Here is a 20,303-nt window from a genome sequence, read left to right on the forward strand (position 1 = left end):
TGTCCACTAAAAGAATACAACATTCAGAAAATTTCATAATGCGGCTTATCATGATAATAATCCCTGTTTCCTGATGTAGGATTCTTGAAGATAAAGGGAAAGATAACCTGAAGGTTGAATTGACATAATCATCTATGTTAAAAGGTATCATGCAGCATTTTTTTTAATGTGAATTTAGCAAAGCAGTATGGAGAGGAGTATGTTCGTGAGTAGAATCATTTGCTGATTCATGGCTGTCATCTACAGATTTTTGGGAGTTTTACTTGTCTCATGCAAGCAGCCTGGGTGAGCTAGAGCTGTGTATGAATATATCTTAGCTAATATGGCTTAACTGGAATGATAGCTTTCATTATAATGCCTGCAAGTTATCAGCAAGCAGCTTGGTGGAGGAGCTCCAAGCGATGCAGGGAGTGCAGGAAACAAAGGGAAGGGTTGAGTCTGGTGAGCATTGATGGTTTCGTCCTCCTGTAGGTTCGATCAAAGTCAATGTGGTTGCAGCTTATAATTCTGAGAATAGAAGCGCAAAGTTGGGAGCTGTCAAACGAGATTCAGAGGGCATTGTATGGTTTTGTGCTATTACTGAAAATGGCCATCCATGCAGAAATGAAGGGTACTTTATGGTTTAGAGTTGGTGAGGAAACATGGATTTATGTCGTTATGTTTTGAAAGAGATTCAATGCGGGCTATCAAGCAAATTTCTAAAACGAGATCAACCTTTTGGGAATGGGGTGGTATTATTTCAGGCATTTTGGATTTTCCTTTGGAATGTTGTAGTTGTCAATTCTCTCATGTTAGCAAAAGTTCTACTTTCTTTGATCATAATTTAGCTTACATGTGATGTAGGGGAACTAAGGTTTTGGTAGAGATCTATCCCTGCCTCCTTTTGTAATCCTGATTTAGGTTGATCTTAATGAATTTCATTTATATAAAAAGCAAAGCAACAGGCAGCCCAAAATCAGAGAAAAACCCCTTGCCAGAATATAAACAAGATAGGAAAGAGTTTTTCTTGCTTAGAGAAAACAAAAACTGGATCTATTTTATAGGAAATGGCAAAAGGATAAAATTTTAAATTAGTAAGTACCATCTTGACATTGTTGTGGCAGTCGAACAAAGGCTTTCAAGCAATTAAATGGTAGGAGAGGCATCCAAAACTGAAAATGTCAGAACGACATCCAACTGAAGATGCTTTACTACGAACCAATTCAGGTGCAGTGTAATTCGATAACGGCTGAAGAGGCATGCTAGAATCTTCAGTATCATATTCCTGCACAGACCATATCAAATCAGAATATAATACTGACTGCGGATCATTATCACAAACATGGTAAATCCATCCATCATGATGAATGACTTGATAAAAATATCAAAAGGAGCATGCTCATATTTCAGAAGAGAAAATACCACGTAGCCAACAAGTCAAAAAAGAATAAAACACAGAAGAAAGCAAAGCCTAAAAAATACAAAGAAAATTACTTAAGAATAGAAGCATTTATGCCAAAGCCAACAAGGTGGTTCAAGAATGGAGTTGAAATGGCATTCCAAAATGGACAGACAGTAATAAATAAGATAATCATGAAAAACCATATACTGTATCTATGACATATCATATTAGGACATAAAAACAGACATGACATGCATATCGTCATCTCTTAGGATAACCTAATGAACGATGGCATAACATTAAGTAAATTATCAATAGTGAACTAGACTATGTTACTTATACTCGAAGGTGAATGTCAAATGCACACATGTGCCCAACATGGATACATTCAAAATTTTCATGTTTTCCCTATATTTGGATGGTCAAACCTTCATGCCCATGTCCGTCATGTTAGGAAAATGGGGTCCAGTTCCATGTAAGTGGTTTTGGACCAAGTAAAGGCCATGGGCCTTGATCTTTTATTTTACACAGAGCCCTAGCTACTTAATAAAAAAGAGGTGGGGTTGTTTTAGGTGTGTGTCGAAAACCAAGCAGAAAAAGAAGAAAAGCCAGGAAAAGTAGAAAGAGAAAAAAGAGAAGGGAGAGTTGGTTGAACGGAAGTGATCCATGGTCCGATTGAGTTAAAACCTTGTCAGGAGGTTTATGATTCAGAGTTCTACATTCTGAACGGTGAAGATCGGGTTTGAAGCTCTCTAGGAACAAATCCAGGGTGTATTTGTTGAGTCACTTATTTGGTGAGATTTCTGCAATTGTTTCTCTAGTTGTTGATTAGCTCTAGTTTTAGCTAGAGAAGAACTTTGTATAACTATTATTTGATAGTGAAGATTTTTCTGGTGGCCCGTGATTTTTTCCCTCTACACTGGAGGGTTTTTCACGTAAATCTTGGTGTGCTTTTATTTTTCCTACGTATTTGATTATTGATTGTTGTCTATTGCTTCTATATTGTTGTGATTATTGCTTCAGGCGCAACAAGTGGTATCAGAGCAAGGGTTATTTTGAGACATCGATACAGAAGCAACCCAGGATAGAAGTAAATTATGTTTGAGATCATGGAGGGTGATACAGGTTTCATGATAAAATTGACAGCATCGAATTATTCAATTTGGAAGCCTATGATGGAGGATCATCTATACTGCAAAGATTTGTATGAGCCAGTATTGGGTGATTCGGCTAAACCAGCAGATATGAAAGATGAAAGCTGGAAGAAGCTAGGTAGAAAGACGCTAGCTACAATCAAAAAATGGGTTGATATCAGCGTGTTCCATCATGTAGTGCAGGAATCAGATGCTCACATTGTTTGGAAAAAATTGGCAGCATTGTATGAGAGAAAAACAGGTATGAATAAAGTTATGCTTGCTAAAAAGCTTGTAACTTTACAGTACTGGGATGGACGATCTGTTACAGAGCACTTGAGTGATTTTCAAGATATATTTAATCGGATGACTGCTATGGAGCTTAAAATGGATGATGAAATGAAGGTATTATTTCTTTTGGGTTCATTGCCAGACAGCTGGAATACTCTAGTTGTGACTGTTCTTAATTCAGCTCCTGATTATAAGGTGACATTGGAGATGGCAAAAGATAGTATACTTAATGAAGAAGCAAGGCGAAAAGATGTAGACCCTGGGAATCAAGCTCTGGTCACAAAGAATAGGGGTAGAAACATCGACAGAGGTCAGGACCCAAAAGGTCGTGGTAAATCTAAACATAGATCCAAGTCTAGAGGTAAAGTGAAGTGTTTCTATTGTGGTAAGGCAGGTCATATAAAATGAAACTGTAAAATCTTGAAGTAAGAGCAAAAAAATGAGAAAAGCAAGAGTTCAGATGATGGCAATATTGCAGCAGTGAATTCAGATAGTGATTCAGTTACTTTGATTTGTACACATGATGATTGTAATCATGTTAGTGATCCCGGCATTGAGTGGATAGTTGACACAGGAGCGGCATATCATTGTGTTCCTAAGAGAGAGTTGTTTACAACTTACAAAGCAAGAGACTTTGGTTGTACCAAAATGGGAAACAAGAGTGTGTCACAGATTGTTGGGATTGGTGATATTGTTGTACAAACTAGTACAGGCTGCATGTTGACTTTGAGGGATATCAAACACATTCCAGATATGAGAATGAACTTGCTTGCTATTAATGTCCTTGATAAGGAGGGATATGAAAACCGACAAAAGAATGGACAGTGGAAGCTTCTCAAAGGATCTATGGTAGTTGTAAGGGGAAAACTATGCTGCACAATGTATAAGACATGGATGCAATTGAACGGTAACCAGGTAAATATCATTGAAAATGATGCTTCAGTAAACTTGTGGCACAGAAGGCTGGCACACATGAATGAAAAAAGGTTACAGGTTTTGGCAAGGCAGTCTCTCATTTCCTTGACCAAAGGTATGTCTCTCGATTCATGTGATTATTGTTTGTTTGGTAAGCATCATAGAGTTTTTTTTTGTAAAAGTTCTCAGAGAAAAGAAAATAGATTGGAATTAATTTATTCTGATGTATGTGGTCCCATTGAGGTTGAGTCATTAGGTGGTAACAGATATTTTGTTACTTTTATTGATGATGCTTCACGTAAGACTTGGGTGTATATGTTGAAATATAAAAGTCAGGTACTGCAGTATTTTCAAAAATTTCATGCCATGGTTGAAAGGATGACATGGTTAACCTTGAAGTGTATTCGAACTGATAATGGTGGAGAATACACATCTAAAGGCTTTGAAGAGTATTGCTCAAAGCATGGGATCAGGCATGAGAGAACAGAACCTGGAACACCGCAGCATAATGGTATAGCTGAAAGAATGAATCGCACCATTGTGAAAAAAGTCAGATGTATGTTGAGGATGGAAAAATTACCAAAGCCATTCTAGGGTGAAACAGTCAACACAACTTGTTATTTACTTAACAGGTCACCATCAGTTTCTTTGGGCTTTGACATTCCAGAAAGAGTGTGGACAGAAAAAGATACTTTATACTCTCATTTAAAAGTTTTTTGGTGTAAAGCATTCATGCATGTGCCGAAAAAGCAGAGATCAAAGCTTGACAGTAAAGTCACACAATGTGTGTTTGTAAGATATGGTGATGAAGAATTTGGTTACAGGGTATGGGATCTAGTAAAGAGAAAGACAGTCAGAAGCAGAGATGTGGTCTTTCATGAAAAAGAAACCATAGCAGACCTTGAGAAAAATGAGAAGACTACACGAGTTACTGTTGAGTGTGATGTTTCAACACCGACAGGGATTTCACAGGAAAGAGCCACAGATGGTGAAAATGAGCAAGAAACATAACTTGGGGATATGAATGAGCCAGCCACAGTTGGTGATGAGCCAGATGCTATTAGTTTTGAGCAGGGGGAGCAATCCTCTCTACTTGAGAGTGTTGAGCAGGGGGAACTACTTTTGGCATCAAGTGATGTAGAGTCTCAGCCCAGGAGATCTACTAGAGAGCACAGACCATCTACTAGGTATCCAAGTTCAGATTTTATTTTAGTTATCAGTGAAGGGGAGCCAGAAAGCTTCCAAAATGTGCAGGCTACTCTGAATAGAGAGCACTGGTTAAAAGTAATGAAAGAAGAGATGGAGTAATTACGAAATAATGGTACTTATGATATTGTTAAACTTTCAACAGGGAAGTGGCCATTAAAGAATAAATGGGTGTTCAAGTTGAAAAAAGATGATGACAAACTAGTGAGGTACAAAGCTCGATTGGTAGTAAAAGGTTTTTCTCAGAAACCAGGCATCGATTTTGATGAGATTTTTGCTTCAGTTGTAAAAATGAGTTCTATTCGAGTGGTACTGGGATTGGCAGCTAGTTTGAATCTTGAACTTGAGCAACTTGATGTTAAAACTATATTTTTGCATGGTGATTTGCAGGAGGACATTTATATGAATCAGCCTGAGGGTTTTGAAGTGAAAGGGAAAGAGCATTTAGTTTGCAAATTGAAGAAAAGCTTGTATGGCTTGAAACAAGCTCCGCGACAGTGGTACAAGAAGTTTGATTCTTTTATGGTGAGTTATAGCTATAAAAGAACAGCAGCGAATTCTTGTGTGTATGTTAAACAATTTTTTAATGGTAACTTCATTATCCTATTATTATATGTTGATGATATGTTGATTGTAGGACAAGATGCTAGTATGATTTACAGGTTGAAAGAACAATTATCTAAGTCCTTTGATATGAAAGATTTAGGTCCAGCAAAGCAGATTCTTGGTATGGACATTATCCGAGATAGAAGAGTTAGAAAGCTGTGGTTGTCACAGGAAAAGTATGTTGAACAAGTGCTTGGTAGATTCAACATGCAACATGCTAAATCAGTTAGCAGTTCACTTGCCAACCATTTTCATCTAAGTAAGAGATCTTGTCCAGTGTCTAAGGAAGAGCAACTAACTATGTCTAGTATTCCTTATTTTTTTGCAGTCGATTCTTTAATGTGTCTTATGGTTTGTACAAGGCCTGACATTGCTCATGTAATTGGTGTAGTGAGCAGATTTCTTTCTAATCCAGGAAAGGTTCACTGGGAAGCAGTGAAATAGATTTTTAGATATTTGAGGGGTACCTCAAAAATGTGCTTGACTTATAGAGTTTCACAACCAGTTCTAGAAGGGTTTACTGATGCTAACATGGCAGGCGATCTTGATGGTAGGAAATCTACTTCAGAATATTTGTTCACTTTTGCAAGAGAAGCTGTATCTTGGCAATCTAAGTTGTAGAAGTGTGTTGCTTTGTCAACTACAGAGGCTGAGTATATTGCAGCAATCGAAGCATGTAAAGAAATGCTTTGGATGAAACGTTTTCTTCTTGAATTAGGGTTGAATCAGAAAGAGTATATAGTATTTTGTGATAGCCAGAGTGCTTTAGATTTGAGTAAGAATACCATGTACCATGCTAGAACAAAGCACATTGATATTAGATATCATTGGTTACGTTCAGTGATTGAAGAACAGCAGATGTTATTGAAGAAAGTCCATACTGATAAGAATGTAGCAGATATGTTGACTAAGATACTTCCCAGGGAAAAGCTTGAGCTTTGTAGTAACTTGGCCGGAATGAGTTCCCTGGCCAAGGTAAGTTCCAAATGAAACTACTATGGTGATGAATCTCCTCCTAATGGGGCTGAAGGGGAAGATTGTTAGGAAAATGGGGTCTAGTCCCATGTAAGTGGTTTTGGACCAAGTAAAGGCCATGGGCCTTGATCTTTTATTTTACACAGAGCCCTAGCTACTTAATAAAAAAGAGGTTGGATTGTTTTAGGTGTGTGTCGAAAACTAAGCAGAGAAAGAAAAAAAGCCAGGAAAAGTAGAGAGAGAGAAAAAAAGAAGGGAGAGTTGGTTGAATGGAAGTCTATCCGTGCTCCGATTGAGTTAGAACCTTGTCAGGAGGTTTATGATTAAGAGTTTTACATTCTGAACGGTGAAGATCGGGTTTGAAGCTCTCTAGGAACAAATTCAGGGTGTATTTGTTGAGTCACTTATTTGGTGAGATTTCTCCAATTGTTTCTCTAGTTGTTGATTAGCTCTAGTTTTAGCTAGAGAAGAACTTTGTATAACTATTATTTGATAGTGAAGATTTTTCTGGTGGCCCATGGTTTTTTCCCTCTACACTGGAGGGTTTTCCACGTAAATCTTGATGTGCTTTATTTTTCCTACGTATTTGATTATTGATTGTTGTCTATTGCTTCTATATTGTTGTGATTATTGCTTCAGGCGCAACACGTCATATGTGTCAAACACAGGTATTTTTTCAAAAATGAAAAGTTGGAGCAACATAGCGAGAGCTAATGGGTTTTTCTTCATACTTGTGTCCCTTACTTCATGTTTTGATTTCAGTCTGGTGGGTCAAATGTAAAGAACTGAACTAATATGAAATACATTCTCATTTTTCTTTGCATAGAAGAAAGAGTATTGTGGCTCGAGCCTATCATTCCTTCCCAAACTCCACCTACCCATAACACTTGAGCTAAGCCCTTGAAGTATCGAATATTTCACTTACAGCATAATGGAAGGCCGTCGCATTAGCCAAATCACTAGCGGCTTATCTGCTGAGATAGCAAAACCAAACCCACCAAGCTTTCAAGCTCCCAAGCTCCACTTGACGTAATCAGCGCACTCCGTAAAGTACAAACTCAGCAGTTAGACACACCTAGGGGTGTAAATGATACATTAGTACTCGCAAGCTACTCGGGTTCAATTCGAAAAAAACTCGAATTCGGTTCGATTATTGTCGAGTTGAGCTCGAGCTCGAATAGCTCGACTTATCGATCGAGTTGAATTTGAGTATTCTTATATCTAACTCGAGTAGCTCGCGAGCTTAATCGAGCTTTTATATTTAAATATATTTTTATTATTTTAATTAATAAAATATTTCGAGTTTGAGTTCGAATTCAAGCATGAATAATCGAACTCTTGTCAAATATACGAATCGAGCTTATTTTTACATATTAATCGAGCTTAATCGAGTAGCTCGAATTCGATCACGAATCGAGCTCGAGCTTGAAAAATAAAACTTGATCGAGCTCGAGCTGAGTATCGAGCCCCGAGTTGTGAGTCAAGCTAGAGCTCGAGCTTCTCACTATTCGGCTTGGCTCGGCTCGTTTACACCCCTAGACACACCTACATAGTAGTTATGTTCCCTACCCACAACGATCTATCATGCAGTCTCAAAAGGCACAAAATAATCTCTTTTCAACAATCGAGAAATAATCAAAAGAAGCAAACAAAAATGTACCAACGATTGTAGGCATAAACCTACTAAAAAGACGAAAACTTTGAAAATCAAAATGAATCATATATAATATTATATTAAAAAAAAATATAAATTTGATAAGATTTATTTACGTGAATACTTGAATTGATAACTTATATTATTAACATATAAAATAATTTTAAATAATTCTATTCAATCAATTATTCAATTTTTAAAAATTTTAAGGTTTCACAATTTACATTTATTCAAATCTTTCAAAATATATAAGTTTTATCCTAATTTAAACAAAAAAATATATCTCATACCTCATTTTTACCCATATACATGAAATACAAAATTCAAATAATTTTTAAAAGTTAAATCTCTAAATCTTAGGAATCATAAAAAATCATATAGTGTCTAAATCAATACCTATATAAATTTAAATAAATAAAGTTTGATGTTGAACCACTATTTTTTACCAATTTTTTTGCCTTTTATTTTCTTATGACTTTTTTTTGAAACATTATTTTCCTATGATTTAAAATAAAAGAGAAAAATATTTTATCTCAATTTAAAATTACACACATATTTATATTTAAAATTATACTAACCTCTTTTATCTTAATTAAAATTAAATTTAGATAAACTATATTTTTAAAAATTTAAAATTTTTTAAAAATTAAATAATTATCAAATACATATTTATGATTTCTTCTTACAATCAATATATTCATCTTTATAAAAGATAGAACAATTAGATTTTTGTCACAAAGTTTGACATGATAAAGTTTGAAAATAAAACATGAAAAAGTCTTTCAAAATAAAACATAAAATATCACATGTGTAAATTTTAGTTTTCTTATCAAAATAATATATACTTTTAAGAGTGTGTGTAATTGTAAACAAGAGATTAACTTTCACATTAACATTTGTATGTAATTTATTTTTATAATTCAAAGCTTTCATAATACGTTTTTAAATTCTTCCATAATAATTTATAGGGTTAATAGCATACATGGTCTCTAAACTTTAGGCCATATTGAATATTGGTCCCTAAACTTTAAAAAGTTATAATTGAGTTTTTAAACTTTAAAACGTGTGTTAATGTGATCTCTCAATTTGCTGGACCATCTAAATTTATGGTAAATCCTACGTGACATGACACATAATCTTTCAAAATTTTCTTATGTGGCATATAAATAAGAAAAAGTATGTTCAAAAGCCTAAAACCTAAACCCTTGCTGTTGCAGTTGTAGGTGTTGCTACTCTTGCTTCCTTATTTTTTCTCAACCAGTAATGGGCATTAAGGGTTTAATAAAGCCTCTGAGGTTAGATGCTACTGAGGATTTACAACAAGCCATGGAGGCTAGAAATCAGGAGGACATTTTTTAGTGAATGAAAATGGGTTCAATAGTGATAGAGTGATAGAGGCAATAGAAAAAATTAAAGCAACCAAGAACAAGTCATCATAGTGCCAACTAGAGTTATTTTTTAAGCTAGTTGCTAACACATCTACACCAATTGAATGGAAGGAAATACTAGAGAATATCCCTAAAGAAACTACTTACAAAAAGCTGAAGGTTGGTGGGGTTAAGATAAAAAAGTAGTTGAATGGAGGAGGAGCAACTGCATTGGATCAGTATTTCTTAGAGGAAGAATGCATACTAAAGTTTTGCACATGCCTTTGCCATTTTAAGAGCTTGAGCTAAGAGTTTGAGAGAGATGTTTGCAGTGGTAAATTGATGTAATTTAAACTTTAAAGATTTTGGTTCGTTGTTAAAACAGTGTTATGCAACTTATCTTCTTATTCACATTTGAGAGCTTTTGGTATGGCATAAGCATGGTATAATTTCAATTTTGTAATGAGAAATGGGCTATAAAACCCATCACTTCTACAAAAAAAAATATATATATAGGCAAGTTGACTCATAATTCAAAAGCCTCGATGAATGAGTTATCAAAGCTTCTTAAACAATAAGGAAATCAAATCTATACCCATTTATCCAAATCAGATCATAAAAGAACCTATTAAAAAAAATCCAATTTTTTTCACATTTCACTAAACAAAAATCAAAACCAAATCATTGAAGTGGAAAAAAAAAAGAAAATACTTTTTTTTTCATAGTAACTAGGCATATTCCATGAGCATCCATAAGAACAACTTCACCTTTATCACAGTCAGGATCATACGAGTTAACTCAAAACACTAAAAGGCCTTTACAATTATAAATAAGGAAGCCATCATTGGTGAAAAAAGAGATGTTTTAAGAATAGTGAGAGGCTTATCTTTTTCATAAATATAGCCATCACCCAAGACCAAACATGCTTTCAATTTGTTTCCTTGCAATACAATTAACTCGTATTTCCTTCTTTTTGTTCAAACTTTTTCTCCCTTAGAATCCAAGGCCTTCGATTTAGGAAAAAGACTTTTCTTTTCACAGTAAAATTTATTCTTTTTTAGTTTTATTTTTGTCTGGTCAAAGTTTGTTTCTTTAGTCTTCAAAGTTTACTACATAATAAAAGTTTGAAAGATTATGTGTCATGCCTCGTAGGATTTGTTGTCAATTTAGATGGTTCAACAGATGAAGAGACCACATTGACACACGTTTTAAAGTTTAGGGACTCAAGTAAAACTTTTTAAAATTTAGGGATCATACGTGCTATTAACACTAATTTATATGTAGATGACTTTTGTAATTTTAAACTACAAATTATAGATGATTAGGAATATTTTTATTTATCTATATATAATCTAAAATTTAGTATGAATTAAAATTTTAAATTATAAAAAATATAATAAAAAATTCCATACATGGCAAGGGTAAAAAAATCTAATATAAGGATAAAACACTTTACATTACAACCCATAAATTGTCACTACTCTATAACAACACATCAAAATAATTATGCATAAAGGGAAACAAGGATTTCCAAGCATTATTAATGGTCACATTAGTAGAAATCAAGAAAATATTTTTATGAAAATTTTTTTTAAAAAAAAGTGTGAAAAACTAAAAAAATAAAATTGTTTAGAAAACTCAAAGTAAAATTGAATGTATATTGAAAAATTATTTTTAAGAATTATAGAAGCAATTTAGGTTTATATATAACTAATTAATGGGTAAACTAAGAAACTAAATCTTTCTAAAATTGATCCTATAATTGAGAGATTGTCTATCATAATTTTCTATTTTTAATTCTAAGGATACAAATACTTAATTCTAGGACAAATACTTAATTCTAGGGATTTTAGGGATACAAACATTAATTTTAAAGATATAAATATAAATATACAGATTACAAAATTACAACCAGCTATGAATAATTATTTTCTCACACTCCCCTTCAAGCTAGTAAATAGGTGTTTTCCATTCCTTGTTTGAAAATAATTTACTTAGAAATAATTTCTTGAAATGTTGCACTGTTGAGACCTTTAGTCAAAACATCTACAAGTTAACTCTTGGTTGATACATACAATGTACAAATTAACCTATTGTCTGGTTTTTTCTTTGTAAGGTGCCTATCTTCTTCAATGTGTTTTGTTTTATTATGTTGCATAAGATTGTGTGCAATGCTTATTGCTGACTCATTATCATAGTAGAGTCTCATTGGTTCATCTCACTTGATCTTTAAGCCTTCTAAGATAATCTTTAATCGTAGTAGTTCACAAATTCCTTGAGCAATTACTCTGAACTCTGCTTCAGCACTTGATCTTGCCACTATATTCTATTTTTTACTCTTTCAAGTCAAAAAATTATCATCTAGAAAAGTACAGTAGCCTGAGGTAAATGTTCTATTAGTTACCAAACCTGTATAATTTGCATTCATATATGCTCTTAAAACCAGTTTCGCATTTCTTTTGAACAAGATACCTTTCCTAGGATTGATTTTCAAATAGTGTAATACACGATACATAGCTTGTAAATGCACTTCTTTAGGATTACATATAAATTGACTTATCATACTTATAGACACCGAATTTTATCCAGGACATTTTAACATGATTGAACAAAGCCTATTTGAAGCCCGTAAAAAAGCCCATTTAATAATCCATAAATTATATCGATATTTAAACCTAATAAATAAAGAAAAGAAACTCATGTGGTTACTGTTAAATTCTTTTGCATGAGATTTACATGAAAGATACATTTTCACATAAATGCATGAGAAGTAAAAATAAATAAAATGGATAAATCCCAAAGTTAATCCTAGTCAAAATTACACAAAACTTGATCAAAATGAATATAATTGGGATTAATCTTCAAAGTTTAAAACCTAATTGGAATCAATGTAGTTTAAACTTAAATTTGGTGATTTTTAAAACACTAAAAATTGTTATTGCACTTGAAAAAGTATAAAATTACCAAAATACCTCTATAATGGTATTTTCATAATTTGACCTTTCTGAGCTCATATTTTTATGAAACTTTTATGATCTTAATTTTATAATATTTCATGATTTTTGGGGCATTTGAAATCATAGTAGTACCCTGAAAATGTGAAATTACCAAAATACAAAGGGTATTTTCATAATTTGACTTTCCTAAGCTTGAATTCTCATGAAACTTTTCAAATCTCAATTTTATAATATTTCATGATTTTTTGTGTTTTAAAATCCTAAAAATGAGTATGAAAACATTGATTTCTAAGACAATGGTCTAAATACTGAAAACTTTAAATTATGGGTAAAATAGTCTTTTCATGTGTTTGGAGGATAAAAGTTCAACTTTTGTAATGAATAATATGGACCATTGGATCATTTATTGATCTTGATCCAATGGTCAAAGGTGGCACCTTGAAATAATAAAAAGACAAGTTTTCACCCTTAGATAATTTCATCTAAGGTCTCTATTTATCAAGAATGAAATTTTTTTTAAGCTGACTCTTAAAGGGGGCTACCAACTGAAAAAATTAGGGGGGGAGTGTTAGAGGGGAGGCCAGAGGAAAGGCTGAAAAGAAAAGAAGAAAAAATGTAAAATAGAGAAGAAATAAACTGCTAAAAAAATTAAAAAAAGAAGCCAAATAAAAAAGAAGAATGAGGGGGAGAAAAGAAAAAGAAAAAAAGGTTGAAAGGTTCAAAAGAAAAGAAATAAACAAGTAAAAAAGAGGAAAAAAGCTACTAAAAAAAAATAAGCCAAATAGAGAAAGAAAATGAAAGGGAGAAAAAAAAGGTTAAAAAGGTTGAAAGGGGCTAGAAGACTGGAAAAAAAGAGAGCTAACGTAAAACAAAAAGAGGAAAAGATTGGGAAAGCTGAAAAAGAGCTGGAAGAGCTGAAAAAAAAAAAGAAAAAAGCTATTGGAGAAAAAATGAACATAAAAAAAAAAAAAAGGGTGATAAGAGAAAAAGCCAAAACTAGTGGAAAAGAAAGCTCGAAACAAAGAAAACAAAAAAAAAAACCTAAGACAGAAAAGTTGACCAAAATGAAAAAAAGTAATGAATACAAAGAATAAAGAAGAAAGAGTAGGGTCTTTAAGCAAAACAACATAAAAGAAGGAAGGCTTTGCAAAAACAAAAGTTTGCTTCCTACCGTACGTGGATTGTGTGAGTAAAAATTTCACCTTTTTGCATTTGTTGATCATTTCTTGCAAATACGCTATGTATGGATGTCAAACGGTGCATTTTGTTCATGATTGTTGTTCCCTTTTTATGGATTTTTTTTTCTCTTTATCACTTTCATATTGTTTTTTTCTCTGCACATGGCTGGCTAAAATTTAAGACTTCATTGTGTCTTTTATAGTTTCCAATTTACTTTCTCCTACATATAGGCTATCAACAAACATAGAATGTTTTGCATGTAGTTTATTCATGGGAACCAAAAACCATCTTGTATATATGTCATTTGTTTCTTCTCGGGTTCATAGCTTCTTATTTCCTTCATGCTTTTTGACGAGTTCTGTATTATTTTCTTCTTGTTTTTCATGAGGATATACCTTTATGGCTCATTGTCCTTACTTTTTGATTTGGTTTCTAGAAATGTTTTGGTCTCCTTTTATGAATAATAATAATAATAATAATAATAATAATAATAATAATAATAATAATAATAATAATAATATAATAATAAAAGAGTCCCATCATTAAGAGAGCTAAAGCTTTCATCTTACATAGTAGAGAAAGCCTAAAAATTAGACATTATTTCAAGACCCATCACTCATATTTCATAGCCTAGACTTTATAGGTTAATGAATTTTATAGTATATTTATCTTTTATATGTTATATATTATATGTTTATCTCTTTCGTGCCATTAAGTTTAATTCAAGCTTAAATCTTATATATTATGATATTTTTGTTGTTTGAACCTTTATGTTAAATTTAATTCCATGCAATTTATTCATTTTTTACATTGTAAATTATTTTTTATCCAATTTATTTTCCATGCACATTAGTTTCATGCAAAAAAATATAAAATTATAATAATGTTAATAATTAAAAATAAAATTTTCGAATATGGGATTTTAAGAAAGGTTGAGTAAAGATTCTCAAAAAATCTTTATGTAAGAAAATTTTTCTAAAACACTATCAAAGTATTAGGGTATCTAGGAAAATTTTCAATTAAACTTTTATTTACTTTGTTCTATTTGATTTTTTTTAATGATAATTGAAAAATAATTAAAGAAGATTAAAACATAATAAGTGTTATTTTTTTTTGTATACATATTCTACTGTATTGTTTGCATTACATAGTAATTTTTCAATGTAAATGAAATTTTCAATGATGGGACTTCAAGAAGTTTGACTAGTGATTTCTGAGAATTTTCTAATTGAAAAAAATCTTCTAAAAATTACCAAAGTATTGGAATATTTAGAAGTTTTTTTTCAATATAAAAGATTTTCATTTTATCATTATTCTTAATTTGAGTAGCTTTTTTATGAAAATATATTTTTGGAAATGCACACTAGTTTCATGCAAAAAAATATAAAATTATAATAATGTTAATAATTATAAATAAAATTTTTGAATATGGGATTTTAAGGAAGGTCGAGTAAAGATTCTCAAAAAATCTTTATGTAAGAAAATTTTTCTAAAACACTATTAAAGTATTAGGGTATCTAGGAAAATTTTCAATTAAACTTTTATTTCCTTCGTTCTATTTGTTTTTTTTAATGATAATTGAAAAATAATTAAAGAAGATTAAAACATAATAAGTGTTATTTTTTTTTGTATAATATTCTACTATATTGTTTGCATTACATAGTATTTTTTAAATGTAAATGAAATTTTCAATGATGGGACTTCAGGAAGTTCGACTATTGATTTCTGAGAATTTTCTAGTTGAAAAACATCTTCTAAAAATTACTAAAGTATTGGAATATTTAGAAGTTTTTTTTCAATATAAAAGATTTTCATTTTATCATTATTCTTAATTTGAGTAGTTTTTTTATGAAAATATATTTTTGGAAATGAATTTGTTTATAGATAATGATATTATTACATGATTTGGAAGTAAAACTTTTTCAATGATGAGACTCTAGGAAGTCCGAGTAGTGATTCTCAAGAATTTTCTAAGTGAAAAAAATCTACTAAAAATTGCCAAAGTATTGAAATATTTAGAAGTTTCTTTTCAATATGAAAAATTTTCATTTTATAATCTTTTTTTTTAACTTGAACAATTTTTCTTAATAAATAAGATAGTGATTTTTAAGAAATAATATATAATTATATTATTACATGACTTTCAATAATTTCTAAAATCAGACAAAAAGAAACTTCTGATGATGAGATTTTAAAAAAATCTGAGTAGTGATTCTTTAGAAATCTTTAGGTAAGAAAATTTATCTAAAATGTCGCAAATGATTTGTAGCGTATAGATTAATTTTCAATAATGATTTCTCATTTTTTAAAAATAAGTCTTAGAAAATATTATTCATAGATATTATATTTTTCATTTTTCAAAAATAAATGCTGGAAATGAGTATGAACCATTGGGGATAGGAATTTTTAGAATTTCGAGTAGTGATTCTTAAAATTTTCTTAGGTGAGATGGTTCCTTTTATTTTTTCAGCTTACTAAAAATAAAAGATATATTTTTTTTAAAAAATCAAGAAAATTAAATTTTAAATACCAAAAATTAAGATCATTTTAGTCTATATTAAAAAATAACATATAATTAATTGGTACCAATTTAAACGAGTATTGTAGGAGTGTTACTCATTTCTCATGCGTAATTGACTCTTGAACCCAAATTGTTTTCGTAAATGTAATCACCATTTTTTTTAGTATTATTACTATTATTATTTTTATTTTTATTTTCTCTTTTTCTTCTTTTTTTTTCTTTCTTTCTTTTTCCTTCTTCTTTTTCCTTTATCTGATTCAGTTTGACTAAAGTATGGGTGCATTAAATGCACCATCACCGAATGTCCACAATCTCAGCGGTCGCCACCACCGGCAGCCACCTAACATGTTAGGTAGCATGGATTTCAATTGAAAATATGGGATTCAAATATCAAAAAATCTGGAATTTGAATCTTAAAAAGCTCTATAAATAGAGCTTCTTACCTGAAGGGAGGGGAATTGAAAAAAAACTTCCAAGAAAATTGCCAAAAAAAAGCATTCTGTAAAAAAAATACCCTATAAAAAAATAAAAAAGGTAAAAAATTCCATAAACACAGTCTCCTAGAATGGGGAACCTAGCACTAACATTAAAAAAAAATGACACACAAACACAAAAAAAAAAAAATTTGGCTGAAACTTTCAACCCAAATCTACGCCGTTTGGGACAATTTCAGGTGAAACAGAGGCTAGATTTGGGTTCAAGGAGTTAGGGGGCATTTTAGTGTTTTTTGGACTTTTTCGACCATCGACAGCGACTGGCACTACGGCCGACGATTGACTAATCAGCCTAGAGAGAGAGGTTCTGGGAATGAAGGAGAGTTAGAGAGAAAGGGAGAAATGAAAAAATAACAGAAAGAGAAAAATTTTAACTTTTATAGAAATTACCAAAGACCAAAATGACACTATTTCAATAATTCCTAAAACTATGTCGTTTTGAGTCCTGAGGATCCACGTGTCAATCTATGACCCGACCCGACGACCCGCTTCTCCTTCACCCATTGACTGGTCTAACTGAATCGATCTAGACCGAACAAATCGTTCCCGAACTGCTAAGCCAGACTGAACCGCCATATCGAACCAGACGTTGATCGGACCATTGACCGATCCGGTTCAGGTAAAAAATTATTTTTTTTTGAATTTTTTTAAAAGATTTTTTTATATATTATTTTTGTTATTTTAATTATTATTCTTAATATTTATGCATATTAAAATTTACCAGAATAAATTTTGTTGTTTTATAATAATAATTAATAATTAATAAATAATAAAATATAATAAAAAATTTTTATAATTTTTTTTAAATAAATCTTATAAAATAATAAAAAATGTCAAAAAAAGAAAATTTTATCCTAGATTCAATGGTTCTTCGAGTAATGATATCTATGAAATCTCTAGGTGAGAAAATTTGTTATAAATACTACCAATGTATTAGAGTATTTATAAAAAAATTTTCAATACAATAAAATTTTTCTTTTTGTTAACATTAAATAAAAACTAACTTATTTATTAAAAATAATAGTAATAAAAATAAGGAAAAAAAATTTACTCAATGATGGGATTCTAAAAGTATTCCGAGTAGAGATGCTTTAAGAAATCCCTAGGTAAGAAGAATTGTTTTAAAATATTACCAATGTATTGGAATATTTATGAAAAATCTTCAATATAATAAAAATTTCTTTTTCTTCAAAGTTTAAATTAAAAATAAATATTAAATAAAAAATTAATAAAAATTTTTAAAAAAAGAATAAAATGTGTGCATCAATTTGATAACATTTTACATTGCATGCATGATATAGTTTTTTACGAAAAATAAATTTAAGCCTCCGAAGATGAGATTTTAAAGTATTCCAAGAAGCGATGCCTAAGAAATCTTTAGGTGAGGGATAATTCTTTTAATGTTACCAACGTACTGAAACATTTTAAGGGTTATTTAAATAAAAAAGTTTTAATTTATTTTTCTTGAATAAAAATAAATAATAAATTAAAAAATTTTAATAAAAAAATCAAGAAAATTATTTTTCAAACACCGAAAATTGGACTATTTTTTATCAAAATAAAAGGATAACATGTAGTTAATTAGTACTGTTTTTAAAGGGGCACTGTGGGGGTGCTAATCCTTCCCACACGTAACTGACTCTTGAACCCAGATTGTTGTGCAGATCCTAAAATTGTCCTTTTAATAAATTTTAATTAATTTTAAGATTTCATTAAAAGGATATGTTTTAATAGGTGGCCAATTGCACCTAGCCAAAAAAGATTGGTAGCGACTCCGTTATTTTTTATTCCGTTTTCAAATTCGTCTGGCGTACACAAAAACGTTACAACAGCTTGGTTACTCCATTAGAGACGCCTTTTATTTTCGAGAGTCAGGCTAAAATTAACTATGTATTATCCTTAATTTTTTTTAAATAGTCCTAATTATTTTTTTTAATTTTTAATGTTTCACTGTCAATAAGAAAAAAGCCTAAAAAAATCAAAAAGAAAAAGCAAAAAATTCACACATGTTTCTTTTATTATGCCTCTTATGCTTTAATATTATTATTATTTTTGTATATATTACTCTCAATAAATTTGGATATATTTGCACACACAATAACAAGATGCATCTCATACATGAGCTCTACACCCAAGCTTCATCTTTTATAGGAAGAAGTAAAGTACCTATGCCCTCGTGAGGTGATAACCTCCGTAATGGCAAGTGAAATACTTTCACTCAAATTAAACTCTTTCCGTTCATAGCCTATAATGGGTGAAGATCGGGGTGCCTTACTAGTCCAATGTGGACGACAGTGAGGAACAATTTGGGAACCTTTAGATACGTGTCAATCTAAACCCAATATGTAATAAACCTAAAAACTAACCTTAGGTAGAACTTTGCCCACCTTCTTGTAGAAAATACCTAAGTTCAAAGCACATAAGAATAAAGGTTGTGTCTAATACAAAACAAAACAAAATTCCCAAAACAAAAAAAAAATGTTTTTTCTCTAATTGCATCCTCACACTAACTCAATTTTATTTTGTTTTCTTTTTCTTTTTTTGCATTAATCATATCATACAATTCTGCATCAAGATATTTACTCTAAGACATATTTCTCTCAAGAAGTTTTCATGGATCCTATAGAACTACAAATTTGCTCATCCTCAATCAGTGTCCTATGTGAGCCGTATAATAAAGTACATGTTTGGTCGAAAGAAGCTTAACAAAAGAATAGAGATTGCTTGTCTATTGGCTATGTGTCTGAGTTACTTGAGAAGGTTCATTTGGATCTTACACAAAATAATTTAGAAGACTTAGCCGTTATCTGGGGTCAATTAAGTGAAGAAAAAAAAAAAGCTTTTGTAAGAAGTACGAGCAAATTACGTCCCTTATTTTGGTAGTGATGGATGAACAATTGATTAGGGCAACTATACAATTTTGGGATCCATCCTATAGATGTTTCACTTTTAATCAGGAAGATTTGATGCCAACTATTGAAGAGTATTCGATTTTGCCTGGAATAGAACTATAATGTCCAGATAAAGTGTTTACTCGAAAGTCGAAATCAGGTTATCACAAAAAGTTGGCCAAGCTTATGTGGCTTAAAGTGGAAACCATTGATTCATTCGCAAAGCTTAAAGATGAACATCTCGACATTCGTTGGGACTTTCTCCAAAATTTTATTCAAGAGCATTTAAATGATGATTAAGGCATGGCTATGTTTGCTCTATCATTGTATGACATGGTAATTTTTTCGAAGACTTTGGGTTACATTGAGATAATTATGGTAGACTTTTTTGAGCAAACTGAAACCCAAGCAATTGATCTTGCATCAGCAATTCTAGTAAAAACCATCCAATCATTGAATTTCTGTCAATGAAATGGAAAAGGATGGTTCATAGGATGTGCAACATTATTAGATGTGTTGGTTAGAAGTCATTTCAAGTATGGGAAGAATGCATTTTCAAAGTCGTATCTATGAAACAAAGCACCAATTGAAGAGTTCTACAAAAGCCAATGGCCAAAATTAAAGACCAAGGAAGAGTGGGTCATTTTCTTGCGAAGGCTTACCGATGATGAAATTGAATGGATGGCACTTTGGATGCCTCGAGTGCCTTTGTTGTATCATGGAAGAAATGAGC

General features: G+C 31.3%; 1 pseudogene across 1 annotated transcript in view; it reads right to left on the reverse strand.

Annotated features, from left to right (window-relative positions):
* Positions 1-20,303, reverse strand: part of LOC111315201 (SCY1-like protein 2 A) — a 42,153-nt pseudogene that overhangs the window by 5,903 nt on the left and 15,947 nt on the right. The window contains exons 3-4 of the transcript XR_016330585.1: positions 7,433-7,530; positions 1,082-1,264 (exon numbers count right to left, since the gene is read on the reverse strand). The product of XR_016330585.1 is annotated as an SCY1-like protein 2 A (transcript). The remainder of the gene's footprint in view (positions 1-1,081; positions 1,265-7,432; positions 7,531-20,303) is intronic.

The sequence above is a fragment of the Durio zibethinus genome, chromosome 20, assembly GCF_047325235.1.
Source record: "Durio zibethinus cultivar Kanyao isolate XHJ-2024 chromosome 20, ASM4732523v1, whole genome shotgun sequence".
Classification (NCBI taxonomy): domain Eukaryota; kingdom Viridiplantae; phylum Streptophyta; class Magnoliopsida; order Malvales; family Malvaceae; genus Durio; species Durio zibethinus.